The sequence below is a fragment of the Maylandia zebra genome, linkage group LG18 (genome assembly GCF_041146795.1).
Source record: "Maylandia zebra isolate NMK-2024a linkage group LG18, Mzebra_GT3a, whole genome shotgun sequence".
NCBI lineage: Eukaryota > Metazoa > Chordata > Actinopteri > Cichliformes > Cichlidae > Maylandia > Maylandia zebra.
This window is the reverse complement of record NC_135184.1, coordinates 11,810,881-11,826,626: the sequence shown is the minus strand read 5'-3', so window position 1 is coordinate 11,826,626 and position 15,746 is coordinate 11,810,881. Positions and strand designations below refer to the sequence as shown.

The 15,746-nt window shown below is 40.5% G+C and overlaps 1 long non-coding RNA gene across 1 annotated transcript; it reads right to left on the bottom strand.

The window, feature by feature from the left end:
* Positions 1 to 2,143: 2,143 nt before the first annotated feature.
* On the bottom strand, positions 2,144 to 2,626 carry LOC143413721 (uncharacterized). Its single transcript, XR_013094334.1, has 3 exons — positions 2,526 to 2,626; positions 2,404 to 2,437; positions 2,144 to 2,291 (listed from the first exon to the last, which is right to left on the bottom strand). It is a non-coding gene; the product is annotated as an uncharacterized LOC143413721 (long non-coding RNA).
* Positions 2,627 to 15,746: the final 13,120 nt, after the last annotated feature.

Sequence of the window (15,746 nt, the reverse complement as noted above, 5' to 3'; positions counted from 1 at the left end):
TTGTCGCAGCCATGTCCTGTCCGTTTCTACGCGAGCCACCCATTGCGGAAGGTGCAAGAGTGATAAGGAGAGTGTTCAGAATCCAACGTATATTGCGGGATAGACAGGATCCTTTAGCACAGCGCGACAGTGTGCTCATAGAGAGATACCGATTTTCCCGTGAGGGTATCATCTACCTAACCAACTTGCTGGATCCCCATGTTAAGAGTACCACCCACCGTAGTCGGGCATTAACAACTGCACAAACTGTGTGCATTGCCTTGCGCTACTTTGCGAGTGGCACGTTCCTGTACACTTGTGGAGACGCAGAGAACGTTGGGAAAAGTGCCGTCTGCCGGGCCATTCGCAAAGTGTACCTGGCACTCAAGCATTTCCTGGGTGTGTTTGTGGTTTTTCCAAGCCACTTAAGACCACAGGTCGTCAAACAGGGCTTTTTCGCCATTGCAGGTACAGTAAATTGGATAGTGAATGTGATGCAATCATGACCTATGTCGGTAACTGTAGCTCCAACGTCCGCAGGCTTCCCGAATGTGATTGGCACCATAGACTGCACACACATTGCGATCAAGGCCCCCCCAGGCCCCACTGAAGGGGACTTTGTCAACCGAAAGGGGGGCCACAGTATAAATGTGCAGGTGAGCAATACTAACACTCCAGATGGCAATATACGATGGGAGGAGTGTGGTCACACATAATGGAATCCCACAGATGGTGTGTGACTCGATGTGCCATATCACAAATGTGGAAGCAAAATGGCCCGGATCAGTGCATGACTCACGGATCTTCAGAGAGTCAGGGTTATGCACATCATTTGAGCGTGGTAAGTAAAAGAGGCTTATGTTGATGCTACATACTCATGTCGGGCCTAACATAACAGCATTTCTTCATTACACAGGGGCCTACGATGGGATCCTCCTCGGAGATAGAGGTTATGCATGCAGGCAGTACTTCATGACACCGTTCCCTGACCCCAACCCTGGGCCACAAACCCGCTACAATGCAGCCCTAGCCAGGACAAGGGCACGCATTGAAATGACCTTTGGGCAACTGAAGGAACGATTCCAGTGTCTAAAACGCCTGAGGGTTGCACCTGACAGGGCATGTGACATTATTGTTGCATGTGCCGTACTGCACAACATTGCCACCATCAGAAGAGAGAGGACCCCCGTGGTGGAGGTGCAGCCTGATGATGACCTCCAGCCAGTGCACCTGGACCAACCTAGTGGCAGAGCTGCACGGGACAGGATTGTGCAACACAATTTCGCATAATAAAAACATGACATGACACATTTTCTATTGACGTTTATTTGAGCATCATTGTCTGTCCCACCACACACAGGCCAGTCATCAGTTGCCTGGGAAAACAGAGCATGTATACTGCGTCACGCAGGGTCAGCAATAGTGCTCCGTATGAACATGTATTCCTACTTACTCTGGAGTTCCTTTTGAAGCACCTCGATTTCCAATTGTAGTTTATGCCTCATTAGGGCTTGTAGTTCGATCTCACCTAGGAGCTTTTGTTTCTTCAGCTCAGTATACTCCATTTTTTGCTGGAGACTTCTCTTGTAGAGCAGACGTATGTCACCCTGTGTCAATTGTGGTGACAACATTTAACGGGGAATACATGTCATATAGGCAGTATAATTGATCACAACACTGCCCACCTCTGCATCAGCAGGCCTCTCTGCCGGCCTCTTGGCCTGCAAATCATACTGCAGTCAGACACACATGGCAGTACACAAGTAGATGGTATTTCAGGCCAATTCATGCATGTACTCACAGGGTCTTCCGCCACACCACAGCCATCTGACAGGGTTGCGTCACTGTCCTGTGCAATGGTAACACAATGGTGTTACTAAGGGGTGTGGTACAGCCTATAGGTCTGTACAATTGGGTGGGGACAGATATATGTATATCTCCCAACTTACTGTGCATGTTCCAGTCACCCCTTCCATGGGAACAGGTAAAAGTGATGGTGTGTCATGTAACACTACACACAGAGAAAACCCACAGTGCCAATGAATGAATGTCACAGTTCGAATAGCATTTTCATTTAGGCAACAACCACATATTTGACATTGTGCACATGGAATCATGAGCCCATTCACCAGTTATGTAGGTGCTGCTGCTACTGCACCCCGGCTTCTGGTCTCCGGAAGAGCTGCCCCCAGGGATGCCCTCAACAATGGGTCTGGTGGCATTCAACCTTAGGGCCAGCTCCTCTGCTGGGGTGTGACGAGGGGGTGCAGGACCACCACCTGTCTTTTGTTGCTCTGCCCTTTTCTTGGTTGCTGTTATACACAAACACAGGGATTGTTTCAGGGGTGTCTTTTCAAGTGACTGACAGCAATATGAGTGTTGGATATTACCATTCTGTAGTATGTTCTTGTATTTCACTCTTACTTGTTCCCATGTTCTGGTGGGTCCGGTTGTGGCTCTAATGTGTAAGAGGATATCATGTGGTATGATTTGATATGATAAAATATGATATGGTATGGTGCCATGTAATATGTTGCATTACTTACGCGTTTAATTTGTCAGCAACTTTCTGCCAGCCCTCTCTCCTTGCTTTTGCAGCCTTCGCACTGTTACCTTGCGTTTTAATTTCACTCTGGTACTCCTGAAATCCCTCAATCAGGAGTTCTTGCTCCGCTGCGGTGAAGTACTGTGCGCGCTCCTTCGACATTTTCGCCGACCAATCAGAGGCTTGCCGATCACTGTTTCTGCTATCGATGCGTAGCCCCTTTTACAGCACCCAGTGATCGCGCATTACTTCATCCAGCTGTAGTAATCGTCAACAGCAGGTGTGTTCGGGGAACCGGATTAGCGAGCTCACGGTTAGCGCGATGATTTGATCTTGGATGTGTCATTTGATCTTGGATGTAGTAAGCGACGTACGAAGAACGGGCCCCAGGTCTATCCTACCCCCTCCGAGCTACATTAGTTTAACACGGGGCTGGACTGGTAATCTGGCATACGGGCAACCACTGAAATGAACGTGGTAAGAAAATAGTTGGAGGGACATGAGTAGGAGGAGAGAGATTCAAGGATTAAGGTAAAATGAATGGCTGCCTTAACCACTGCTGCTGATAACAGCTAAAATGCAGCTTTTAATTATTGTCACATGATGCAGTGCAACTAAGAACTATAAAAACCTGCTTTAATATCTATAGTCAAACAAAATTAAATATATACATAATATATCTATATATCTATATCTATATACCTATACATATATAGATATATATATATATACCTATATATATATATATCTATATATATACCTCTACCAGAGGCCTGGGAGCTTGAGGGTCCTGCGCAGTATCTTAGCTGTTCCCAGGACTGCGCTCTTCTGGACAGAGATCTCCGATGTTATTCCCGGGATCTGCTGGAGCCACTCGCCTAATATATATATATATAATATATATATTAGGGGTGCAACGATATTCGTATCGATATTGAACCGTTCGATACAGTGCTTTCGGTTCTGTACGCATATGTATCGAACAATACAAGATTTGTAATTTATTTTATCAATTTTCCTTCTGACGATGCTGTCTGTGTTGAGCGCTCAGTGAATCTGTGTTCGACTACTCCGCCTAGGCTGCACTGTCGAGCGCAGATCCACTGAGCGCTCAACACAGACAGCATCGTCAGAAGGAAGAGCGCAGGGCAAGCTAGCGAGACAGAAGTTAAGCTCTACTTGCAACAGGCAAATTGAACCTCATTCAGATCTGGCGTTTGGAATTATTTTGGTTTTCATGTGAGGTATGACCCTGAAGGTAAGCGAGTCATGGACTAAAGTAAAACAGTATGTTGGATGTGCCATGCAATGCTCAATTACATTGGTGTGAACTAGTGTGTTAGCGCAGTTAGCTCGTTAACGTGTTGGCCGTCTAGCCCCATGCACGGAGCGACCGGCGGTAGCTCGTTAACGGAGATTTGCCGTGTTGTGGCGTTAAGGTCATTTCAACGAGATTAACCTGAAAGCACTAGTGGGAACACAACGAATATGACTGCACATTTACGCCGACATCATCGTAGTGCAAAGACAAGTGGAAGCAGACAAAAAAAGCAAGCATGCTACTAACTTTAGCCGAGTCATTTAGACAGCTGTTAGCACATGATTCTCCTTATGCTGCTGAGAATATAGCCCAGAAGAAGCGGATAGTATAGCTTTTATTTTGGAAAGAGACATTTCTCTGTAATAAACTCTCTTTTCCAAAGATGAGTGATTCCTCAATCAGATACAGGGCTTGCAATATCGCTAGCCCGACGTCCTGGAGCTAGCGATTTTTTTCAGTCGGGCTACCAAAATCTTTCTCTTCCCTGCCCGTCGGGCTATTGTAGGAAAAATATATGTCAATGCTTTTGCATTCTTTCAGAAATGTAGCTGGGTAATTATGTCATTGGCATCGGTGAGCCACTGTCAATATGTGACATATTGAAGTCGCGTTTGAATTTGCGCTTGTTTTTTTGCTTTCACTTTGCAATCGTGCGAACTGTGTATAGAGAGCGACAGCACTGATCTGTGAGTGATGATAATTTGTGCACCAATTCCTCTGACATCGTCTTATTAATCGTTAGCTTACTATGCAAACATGACAAGTGAAATCTCCCGCAGCTTAAACATGTGAGAGGTTGATCGCGCAGAGAATCGCTGAGCTTATGTGAGTGAGCGTGTAAAAGCATTTCAGTTCTGCTGAGCCAAATAAGACAGGTCAGGGTGAAGAAGTGACAGCCAAAGAAAAGCTTACCACAAAACGGAAAGTTATGACAAATCAGACTATAAGGCAAAAAGAAAGTGCATCTTTATGGTTTCATGGACAAAAGAATTTCTGTGGCTGTGATATGACGAGCTAAATAACCAGGGCTGCACATAAGTGGTCCGCAGGTGCGCATTCGCTGTCAAAATAAAAAACACGCACAAGGGTTAGGGTTAAATTTAAAAACTGTACTTTTGAGTTAAAATATATATTTATAATTTTAATAAATGACAAATTAAAAATGCATGAACATTTTTTTGTATCGAAAAAATATCGAACCGTGACACCAAAGTATCGAACCGAACCGAACCGAACCGTGAATTTTGTGTATCGTTGCACCCCTAATATATATATATATATATATATATATATAATAAGAGAGAGAGAGAGAGAGAGAGAGAGAGGCTGTATGTACCAAAAATGCCAGTCCAGTGCAGGTTTAACACTCTTCCCTACATTTTAGATGTGGTCTTGTAGCGGGCACATTCCTTTATTCCACTTGGCAGGGTAGTACAAGGTTTTTGGCAGGGACCTGTGATGTGTTATCTGAAATTCATAGGGCTGCCTTTCCAGCAGATTCTGTGATATGCCTCTTGTGCACCCTCTAACCTTACACTGGCATTTGCCAAAAAATGTATTATAATGACATAGAACTCTGCTCTTCATTGCCAAATGGATTATGGATTTTGGAAGTTATCGCAAAACTCTTGAAAAGATAACTTGAGTGTAAAAGAATGAAATCAATTTCTTCTATAAAATATGGAAATCCTTTATTGACTATGGAGAACTGTGTACTGACTGGTTGACTAATTCCTGAAACATGCCAGGAGCATTTCAGATAGCATTTTAACTGAATGGGGTCTTTAAATCCTTTCTTGCCCTTCTCATCTGGTCTGCACTGCTTGACATGAGCTCAATGATAAACAATTCATTTTTATTTTTTAAGATTTTTTTTTAGGCATTTTTGCTATACAGTGGAGCAATGAAAATAAATGGGAAAGTAGGGAAAAAGAGAACCCGGGCCGCTGCACTTCGACCATGTGGTATGTGGTTGCCTCCTCACCAACTGAGCTGATCTTTTGATAGTCTAGAATGCCATGGTACATCTCATGGATATGCAAGCATTGTCTTAGGCAGGTGTGAACAGATCCAGCAGCCCTGTTGGAGCCAGAGAACAACTGAACTGCACTGGGTGAATTTCGAGGATACAAGGCTCTGATTAAACTATGAATTCTGTATCTTATTCACAAGGGCATGGAGATTATGTGAGGTCATTTCATCTGGAAGCTGAAGCTGAAACAGAGGTAGATCTTTAAATTGGATAATGAGCTAAAGCACGTTAGTAAAACCACCAAGGAAGTGTTCAAATGAAGAAAAAGAGAGCTGGCAATCATGGATTTTAAACTATTTTTAGTTATGTGGTGTCGCGTAAACTCTCTAAATTATGAAACAAAGATGCACTTCACCTGCTCAGGTTTCTTATTTAATAATGAAAAACTATTAGAGAGTCTTTAAAAAGAACCTTTAACCGGAATTAACTAATAATTGTGTCCTGTCAGTCTTTACCTCCAATTTAGTGAACACACCTACAACAATTGCTTCTCCAGTTGAAGGATTTGATATGCGACGGGCTGGAGTGGATTAATTTGACAGATTCTAAGACTGACTGCCTAAATCACATTTCAGCAAGTTGCCTTGAAGCAATTATGGGAGAAAAAGTCCATCACAAAACTTTTTATAGAGAGTTGAAGATGACACATTATTTACCACATCTACAGAACTGCTACTTTAATGATCACATTCTGCTCAAATGCAATAGTCTGTCAGATAGGCAGAGTTTACAATGCATTTCCGCTGAGATAAATTGAGCTGCTATTAACAATTAAGACTCTAATGACCGTTTTAGTCAAGCTACAACTCAGTATTGTCTTGAGTCGGGTGTTAGAAAGCGATGCCACTGCATTCCTGCACAACCATGTGTGATTTCAAACTACAGTCAATAAGTATTTACTTATATAGGTTTAAAAAAATACAAATTGGATTTCAGAAAATGCAGTGAACTCACAAATACAAAATAATGTGACTATGCAGCAGTGCTTGTTGTAAGTCCTCGTCTCCTTTGAATGTACAGTGCTTCCTAAAATAGATTGCTCATATGTCCTCAACCTTTGACCATTTCCTGCGTGCACTATGCAGTCCATAGCCTCGGCCACCTTGAGCCAGTGACCTCATCAACGTACATCACAAAAGGACAGGAATGACAGGCTTTTCATTATTGCCCAGCCATTGTGCCACAGGGGGAAATCAATTATAAAAACACGACTAACAGCAAAGATAACAGCAATGTCCTCTATTGTGTTGGAACAAGGTAACTTTTTTTTCCTCAAGGGTCTCTTGACCAGTTCAGCATCACCTTGGTGCAATTTGCTCCCCATCTCAAATCCCATTGCCTTTTGGAATTGGATTTACCTGACTCATTCACACAGTGAATGGACTCTCCTACCAGTGACAAAAAAAGCGAGAGGTTTTGTGTGAAACTGCCTGAGGAGTCATGAGGTTTTGGAATCGTCAGGTACCTCTCTATGTCTGCCATTAACCTTCCAACAGGAAGAATGTCCTCATTACAGGGAAAGACTGGGGGTTCCTTGAGGGGTGGTATAGGATGAAGCCCCCACACACAAGCACACACACACACACACACACACTGGAGATTGACACAAGGAAGGAATATGTAAACAAGAATGAGAATGTCACCAAAGAGAACTACAGCACACCATGTGCCTGAGGAGAGGCAGCTTGATCTAATTTGAAATACAAACTCTTGTTCCTTACAGCACAGTTACAGAAAACAATACTATATACATAAACTATAACTAGAAACTTAGAAGCAAGATTTTCTTTACTGTAAAAATCTTGCTTCATAACTGCAAAGCAGGGAGCTCTCAAGACAAAGAACAACAAAAATAGAAATAAAAAAAATGCCTTATACGCTTCTGGCAAGCTCCGGGACAGTCACTCCCAGATGAACAGCTTCTAAATACGGCAATGACATCCACTCACAGCTGGAAATTAGGCTAAATCAGCATGAAACCAAACTGACACAGATGCACTTTTCTTTAGGAATAAATTGGTTTTCTGTCACTGTTATTCTGTAACTAGGAAAGCAACACTAAAGAAGAACAACACAAAAGCCAAAATAGTTCTGCGCCATCCAACACTCCCCAGTTCTCATAAAACCATATTTCCTGTCTTGTGGTCAAGCGTATAACAAAATACTGCTTCATTAAGTAATAAGTAAATCATGTTCTACTTTATATACAGTGCAGTTCATTTTCTAACTGTAACCAGTGATGGAAACATTCTAATGCAATACAATGTATGCTATAAGTGGTAATATGTAATAAATAAGATTTATTAAATATAACATAATGATTGAAGGCCCCTTTCGTTTCCATAGTGTCGTGGTAACATGCTTTGCTTTTTACTTTGGTAATTAAATAATGTACAGTTATTATTACTTTTATTTATTGTTGCCTCATTATGTTACTATTAATATGCTATTACTGAGTTGTAAACTAAAGACCTGCAAAGTTTTTAGTTTAGTTTTCTGGTGTTTTACTCAGCTGTCAAATTTATTTCTGTACATTTCTGCAATAAGACGCTTTAAATAGTTCGGAGTTATGATCAGAGTTTCTTTGGCTTGTTAAAGATTTCAGACATGCTATTGGAGATGTAGTTTGGTCTATATGAAGTTTACTAAAGAGTTCAGAGGTGTAATTTTGAGTTTATTAAGTTCATTAATCCAGTGGAGTAAACCCAGTAAAGTTGGTATACATTTTCCTAGTTTATGGTTTCCGTAGTTGTCTTATAAATAATGGGTGTATTTATAAGCAAGCTGTATCAGGCATGGGTAGTGTTGAAACCCTTTCATGATACAGTTGAAACATCCATTTATAATGCTATAAAGAAGCCTAACCCATTCATTGGAAATACTAATACCTTTAAATAAATAAATAAATACATAAATAAATAAAGTCATCTACTGACACTAGAGTCTAACATTAGCCGGCATAATTTTACCTGTTTGGCAACGAGAGGGTTGCATGTCTAATCTACTGACAATAAGTATTTGTGAAAGCATGTATATCTATGTTTTTGTGTGTTAGAGCCCTGCATCGAGTTTAGGAGTTAAGACCTGAGGTGAACTAGAAGCGGATGAGGTGGAGATGTAGGAGGACAGAGAGCAGTAGTGGAGGAGGCAGATAAAGAACTGGAGGAGAAAGATGATAACAATATAAATGATAATATCTTAAATTATCATATGTAGTTTAAAAGTGCAAGTTTGCAATATTAAAATTAAAAGTAATTTATAATTCACACTTTCCAGTAGTTTTGAAGGTAATTGAGGTGTTTAGAGTAGTAATCAGATTTTTCATTTCTTCCAGAACTCTTAGGAATCTTTATTTAAATAAAACCATTATAAACTCATACAAAGACACAAAAATTTCACAGTGTAAAAAAATAGTGCAAAAAAAAAAAAAAAACAGGAAGGGAGAAAGAAAAAATGCCAATTATTTGAAAAAGTATGGAAACTTGTAAAATTACAATATGATTAATTAAAATGATTACTAATAGAATTGTATTGCAGTATAGTAAGATGAGCATGCGTGGCATAACACCTAAAATAAATTAAAGTAACTTTGGACTCCCTAAAGTTTGCAAGCAACTCAAATGGCTGGTTTACCGAGGTAGTGAAAACAAGCTGAGGAGACAACTGAATATTCCTGGGAGTGCTAGGAAACATTTGTCCCAACAGATGTTAGCGATGCATAGCTTCTGGAACTCAAAAGTGTAGCCAGTGTGGTATTGCCCAAAACCTGCATTCTTTCTAATGGCAAGCAGATTGTGTAGAAGTCTATGGGGAAAAGACCTCCAACCTCCATTGAACTATGACCTAAACATTTTCCTCATGTGTTTAATGTTTAAATCACTAGTTTTTACTGAAAACAGCATGATTTAATTATAAAAATCATGACCCCTTTAGAATCAAGAATCTTTAGAATCAATTTAGCTTCTTAGTTTCTGATACCATGTGATCAGAGTGAAAGTAAATGACCAAGTGAGACAGAGAAAAAAAAATCATCTTTACATTCATGTCAGCTCACCTGGATCCCAGTTTACAGTTAACTAAAAAACTTCAGCAAACAGAAAAACAGAAGCTGTGGTTGTATCAGCGTGAAATGCCTTCAAACAGCTGTTTGCTCTCTAAATGCTGCATTAGCTCTGCCATTAGTGGCTGCTATCTGATCAGACCATGGGTTGGCTTACTGTCAACAATATTCAGCTTTTTGGGTTAGTATCAGACTGATATTCCATCCAAATATTGGATCGGCGCACCCCTACTTTAGGGTGAAAAAGTGAAAAACTGTAGTTTTTCCACATATCCCCTTAATTTGCTGTCTTGGAGGCGAGTACACAAGGAAGCAGGGTAGTAAGAAAATGAATAAACTGCAACATGAAAGACCACACAGAGTGTGTGAGGAATAGCACCCACACAGCTCTCCTGACACAATTAGGAAATGACATCATAGTACTTTGAAATTACAAGCCCATAGCTGGGCTTAATATCCTTTCAGGCTAAAACTCTGGCTTTTTTAGTATCATTGTAATCACAAAACCCACAACATACATCTTTGCTTATGTTGTCCTGCAGCTTGTTGTTGTGCTCTGCTGTTTCTATTCTAACTGCCAGCTATTAGGTCTTGGTAGCATTTGTGAATCCAACCAGAAAGGGGAAAAAAGGAAACCTTTAAGGTAGAGAAGCTATGCAGTGGGCAGTCAAAGGAGCTTGCAAAGAAAAGCGTCTGGACTTCTTCAAGTTACTTGAAGACGTTTCACCTCTCATCCGAGAAGCTTCTTCAGTTCTAAGGTCAAATGGTGGAGAGTCCCAGATATAAACCTAGTGGGAGTATCCCCCCACTACGACTACGATGACCTGGATGACTGAGAACCTTCACAGACATATGCAGTGGGCAGTTATGAACAGAAATCCTCAGAGTATCTTGGGTCTGAGAGCGTCTTATTATTGGGACCCATTAGGGTTGGGCATCTGTGTATCAGTATGTGTAATGCATGAGTAAAACCAAGCTATCTCATCAAAACAAAAGCTATGTTTTTTTTTAAGGGAGAAGGTCCAGTGATGTGCTGGATTATGTAAACTAGTGATTCTAAATTGACTGTAGGTGTGAGGCTGAATGGCTGGCTGTCTCTCCATGTTAGCCCTGTGACAGACTGGTGACCTGTCCAGTGTGTACCCTTCTTCTGCCAGGTCAGCTGGGATAGGCTCAAGCACCCCTGTGAATCGGATAAGCATAAGAAAAAATGATGCACGGATGGATTTTCAACCAGCACAATGTATTTCAGGGTTCAAATATTATTATTATCTGCAGAGAAAGGAACATGTTTCCCTGTACAATGAAATTCTGCTACCCACAACATGAATAGAAGGGAAAATATTCTGTATGAGGACAAGGACTTCTTTTATTGTTCAGCAGATCTGGCAGAAATAGTTTGTCTAGCGCTTGTGCACGTTCTGTTTTGGAAGCATTTTATTTTTTGTGCTACCAAGAGGAAACTAATTTCCCCTTGTGGGACAATAAAGCATTGAATTGAACTGAACTGATTTGATTTGAACTGAACTGAACTGAATTGAATTGGCATGTTTTTTTCCTCATACCTGCAAAAGTGACCTATTCTGATCCGTATCCTTTAGATTCCTTGTTAGTCCCTTCATGAGGTCTGTTTGTTTTTCTTTTGGTCATGCTAGCAGATTATGAGGTTCTTTGCCAGCAGCGTGTGGGACCTGGTTTACCATATTACATCATCTACTGTGAAAGATAATTGCTGGTTGAAACACATAATCCTATAATCTTATGAAAGGTAGCTTGCCGATCTCCTGCTGAGAAAGTCCTGTCAGATTATTCCACATATTACACATCAGCACTGACTAGAAAGGAGGCACGCAGCCAAAAACCAGTAGCTGTTTACCATTAGCATTTGAGTTAGATTTGGTTGCAACCTGTCATCAGGTGCAAGGCTAATTCAGGCTGATGGGATGCAACAGAATAAACAAAAAAAGTTCAATACCACTTTACAGGGTGGAAACCCATCTAGAGTCATTTGTAAATGCCTCAGTCATTGTAATCTTTTAAAAGAAAATCTAACACAACAGTAAGTCAGTTTCATTTCTCACAAAATTGAATCTTACTGCAGAACAATCGAGTGCAGACACAGAAATCAATGTGAGCTCCAATGTATTCCATTATATTTTTGATGGCAGTTGGGGGATTGTGTTGTGTTTCTTAGGGGCTTTCATTTTAATTTGACCTGTTTCCAAAAGAAGTGGATTATGTGTGTTTGAATTTCACAAATGTTATACTCTGGTACCATCAAAGATCAGTTTTTCTTACGGAGCTGTATACAAGTTCTAATATCAGTAGTACTTGCACTAATACTAATATTAATATCAACACACATGTGTTTTACAGGAAAACACATGTGTGTTGTGTTTATTGTTATGGTACTGTTTATTGTTATGGTACTGCCAGTGTAATCAATCAGAAGTCAGTAGTTACTGCAATTAATGTCATTGTTGTCTTCATCTTAGTGAGATTATGACAGGCAAATTAGTTTTATCTTATATGTTCATACACTACTGCTGATCTCGGTATAATCTGATCAAACACTCTCACACCCACCACACACACACACACATAGAGCCACAGACCCGGCACAAAACAAAACAGATGTAGGTCTAATGACCCACTTGCAGAGTAAATGACAGTTGAAATAGGTTTAGAGCAATCTGAAATCAGATAAATGGGCCTAATCTCGTTCTGGTCGGGACCCTGGCCGGGAAATGGCTCCTGACACCTGAGACCCTGCTTCACGTCAAGCCTCAATCGAGGCTGGCGGCACAAGCCCATACATCTCCATTTTAGATGACAAGACACAAGTCTGAATCCTCAAGCAGGGGAAAGCCTGGGAGGGTCAGCTGTGGTTTAGTGTGAGATTAAAAGGAGAAGAAAAAGAGGTGGCAGTCATGGTCAACCGAGATGTAATGCATGTGTTTTACTAGATAAAGGTGACAAGAGAAATGGACCTGATCTGGGCCTCATTAAGCCAGTTGAAAAGGCTGACTAAACCCGAGTCTTGTTTGCTTGCTTGTTTGTTTCCCCTGCCAGAAGGAATGCCTGAATTTACTGTCAGAGGATTAAAATTTGTTTCATTTGTCCAAACTTAAATTATTGATGGAGAAAAACTTCAAAGTAATCACAGACTGAAGGCATGAAGAAAGACATAATTAATTATAGCTCTAATCACATCATTCTAACTTGTCAAATTGATGAACCAAACTGCAAATGTGAGAAAAGTGTTGAGAAAAATGCTTAAAAATGTGTCCATCGCTGGATTAGTTGACTGAATGAAAAATGTACAAACAAATATCTTGTCAATTAAGGCAAAAACACCAAATGTCTAGTTACGACTTCTCAAATCGGAGGATCTTTTTTCTGTTTTTCTAACATTTAATGATTTAGCAATAAAGCAATTAATCGTATTTAGTTGCAAAAAAGAGAAGCTATTTCCTACATTTTCAGTCCTCTGTCTTCTAACAGAGGCTGTGAAGTCTAATGGAGAACTTCAGAGGACGTGGCACCTGTACTGCACTGAAATGTGCTGCCTGTGATGTCAGATGACAGAGAAATGTCAGTCTCTAATATTCACCCCATCACCTTCAATCACCACCTTAGACACACCTCAAAAGATGTGAGCCAGATAGCAAAGATCAAAGGTGGGAATTGCTGGCAGACAGCATGATGGTGAGGCTGGAAAAAGATCCACAGGTCCATCTGGAAAGAGAGAGATAGCACAGGTAGCACACTGTCAGTGCTGCATATATGAATCTTCATCAACTCTCAGGTCAGATGTTATAGACAGATCGTGTTTAATTGGGATACGCCGTATTAATGAATGTAATTCTTCAAACAATTTACAAGATTCAGGCAAGTGAAAGAACGAAATATAGTTCCATTAAGGTTGATGCTATTTTTTGTAGGATTATGGAGATGTAAGGTTTAGGGTTTTCAAAAAAATGTGTCATTTCCTCAACATTTTAAGGTAATATTGTTAACATTTTTATGAATTTAGCACCCTATGTACTTTAGGCTGGTATTATTGCTGTCGTATATTTTAATGTGTAGTACTGTCTAAAAATCTTTCTATCTATATACTACTAAAAAATCTAAAGGAAAACTTTTTAATAAGAGTATAACATCAAGGCAGTTAAACGTCTGGGATATTAATCTGGGGAGTTAGGTACCAGAGGGTGTTGGCTGATTTGGTGTTTATGAAATTAAGAACAGGTTCACTAGAAGGGCAACAGTGAGATAATCCCCCAAACAGGAATGTTTTTTATGACTGTTTTTTTTCACAATTTTTGCATTTTGCTAGGGTCAGTGTCACTCCTGGTGGAATGAGGTGATACCTGGACAACTCCCCCAGAATGGCACATCAGTAAATGCCACTGCCAGAAGGTTTCCTGTGTCTCTCAGCACAGTCTGAAGTGCACGGAGGAGATTCCAGGAGACAGGCAGTCACTGTAGGAGAGCTGGACAGGGCCGTAGAAAGCCCCAAACACATCGTCATGACCAATATCTGATGTTTTGTGCAAGGAGGAATAGAATGGGCACTGCCTTAGCCCTGCAAAATGACCTCCAGTAGGTCACTCGTGTGAACGTCTCTGACCAATTAACCGACAATGTAGGATCCTTCCATTTCCAACACATTACCCAGTTCTTAACTGTGTAGATATCCAGAAAGATTTTTTCCCCATTAAGATCTGACTTGTTTTCAAAGTGGTCCTTTAATTTTTTAGGAGTGCATTTTGCTTCCAAGGAGCTAGGCGTGCTTGTATGTTTTTTTAAATTGGTCTTAGTAATAGTTCCTCAGGCCTTTCCTAGGTGTTCCAGAGTTCTGCTCTGGACCTTGTTTAAAGACAAACAAACAAACAAACAAACAGAAAAACTTGTTTTCTGTCCAGGCCTTGTACCTGACCATTTTTAGAGGAGTTTTTTTCTTATTTCTTTGTTAAGCCACTTAACAACACACTGAAATATCCAAGGATAAAAAAGCTATCGAACTCAAGGGATGAAGCATTGTTGTGCATAACAGACAACTTAGCAAAGGTTTGATTTTAAACTGTTTCTTCAGGCACATTGTTATTAGCAGCCTGTCATAAATACACATAATTTGTTCCCATCTCTTTTGCCAGATCTAAAAAACATGATAGCAGTTTGACAGGCATAACATAGCGAGGGTGAATCCGACAAGGCTATTAGCTGAAAATTTGGCACATTGTGACATGGTATGCAGTGGGTCCTTAAATAAAGTGAGGAAACCGGACAAGTGCAGGACAAAAGAAGAAGTGGCAGGTCCTAAAAAAAACAACTATCCAGTAGATGAAAAGTATCTGAAATCAGGCCCTTAAGAAACAGGAATGGCAGCTGTCAAGAAGCAGTTAAGGGTAAAAAGGCTGAAGTGTGCAAAATTACACAAGAACTGGACTGAAAATCAGGGGCAACGTGTCTTCTGGCGTGATGAAATCAAATTTTAACATTTTGGTTCAAATCACTGTCATCATATATGGAGGAGGTCAGGAGAAAGGTATGACACCGAGTGTCTACAGCCATCTGTAAAAAATGGTGGAGACTGTCATGGTTTGGGGCTGCATTTTAACCAGTAGTGCTGGAGATCTTGTTAAAATTGTTGGAATTATGAAGGCATAAAAGTCTCATCGGATTTTGACGTATCTTACAATACTATCTGGAACGTGTCTGATTGGCAATGTCTTCTTTTTTCAGGATGACAATGATCCCAAACACACTGCCATTGGAGTAAAAGCATACCTGGATAGAAAAACAC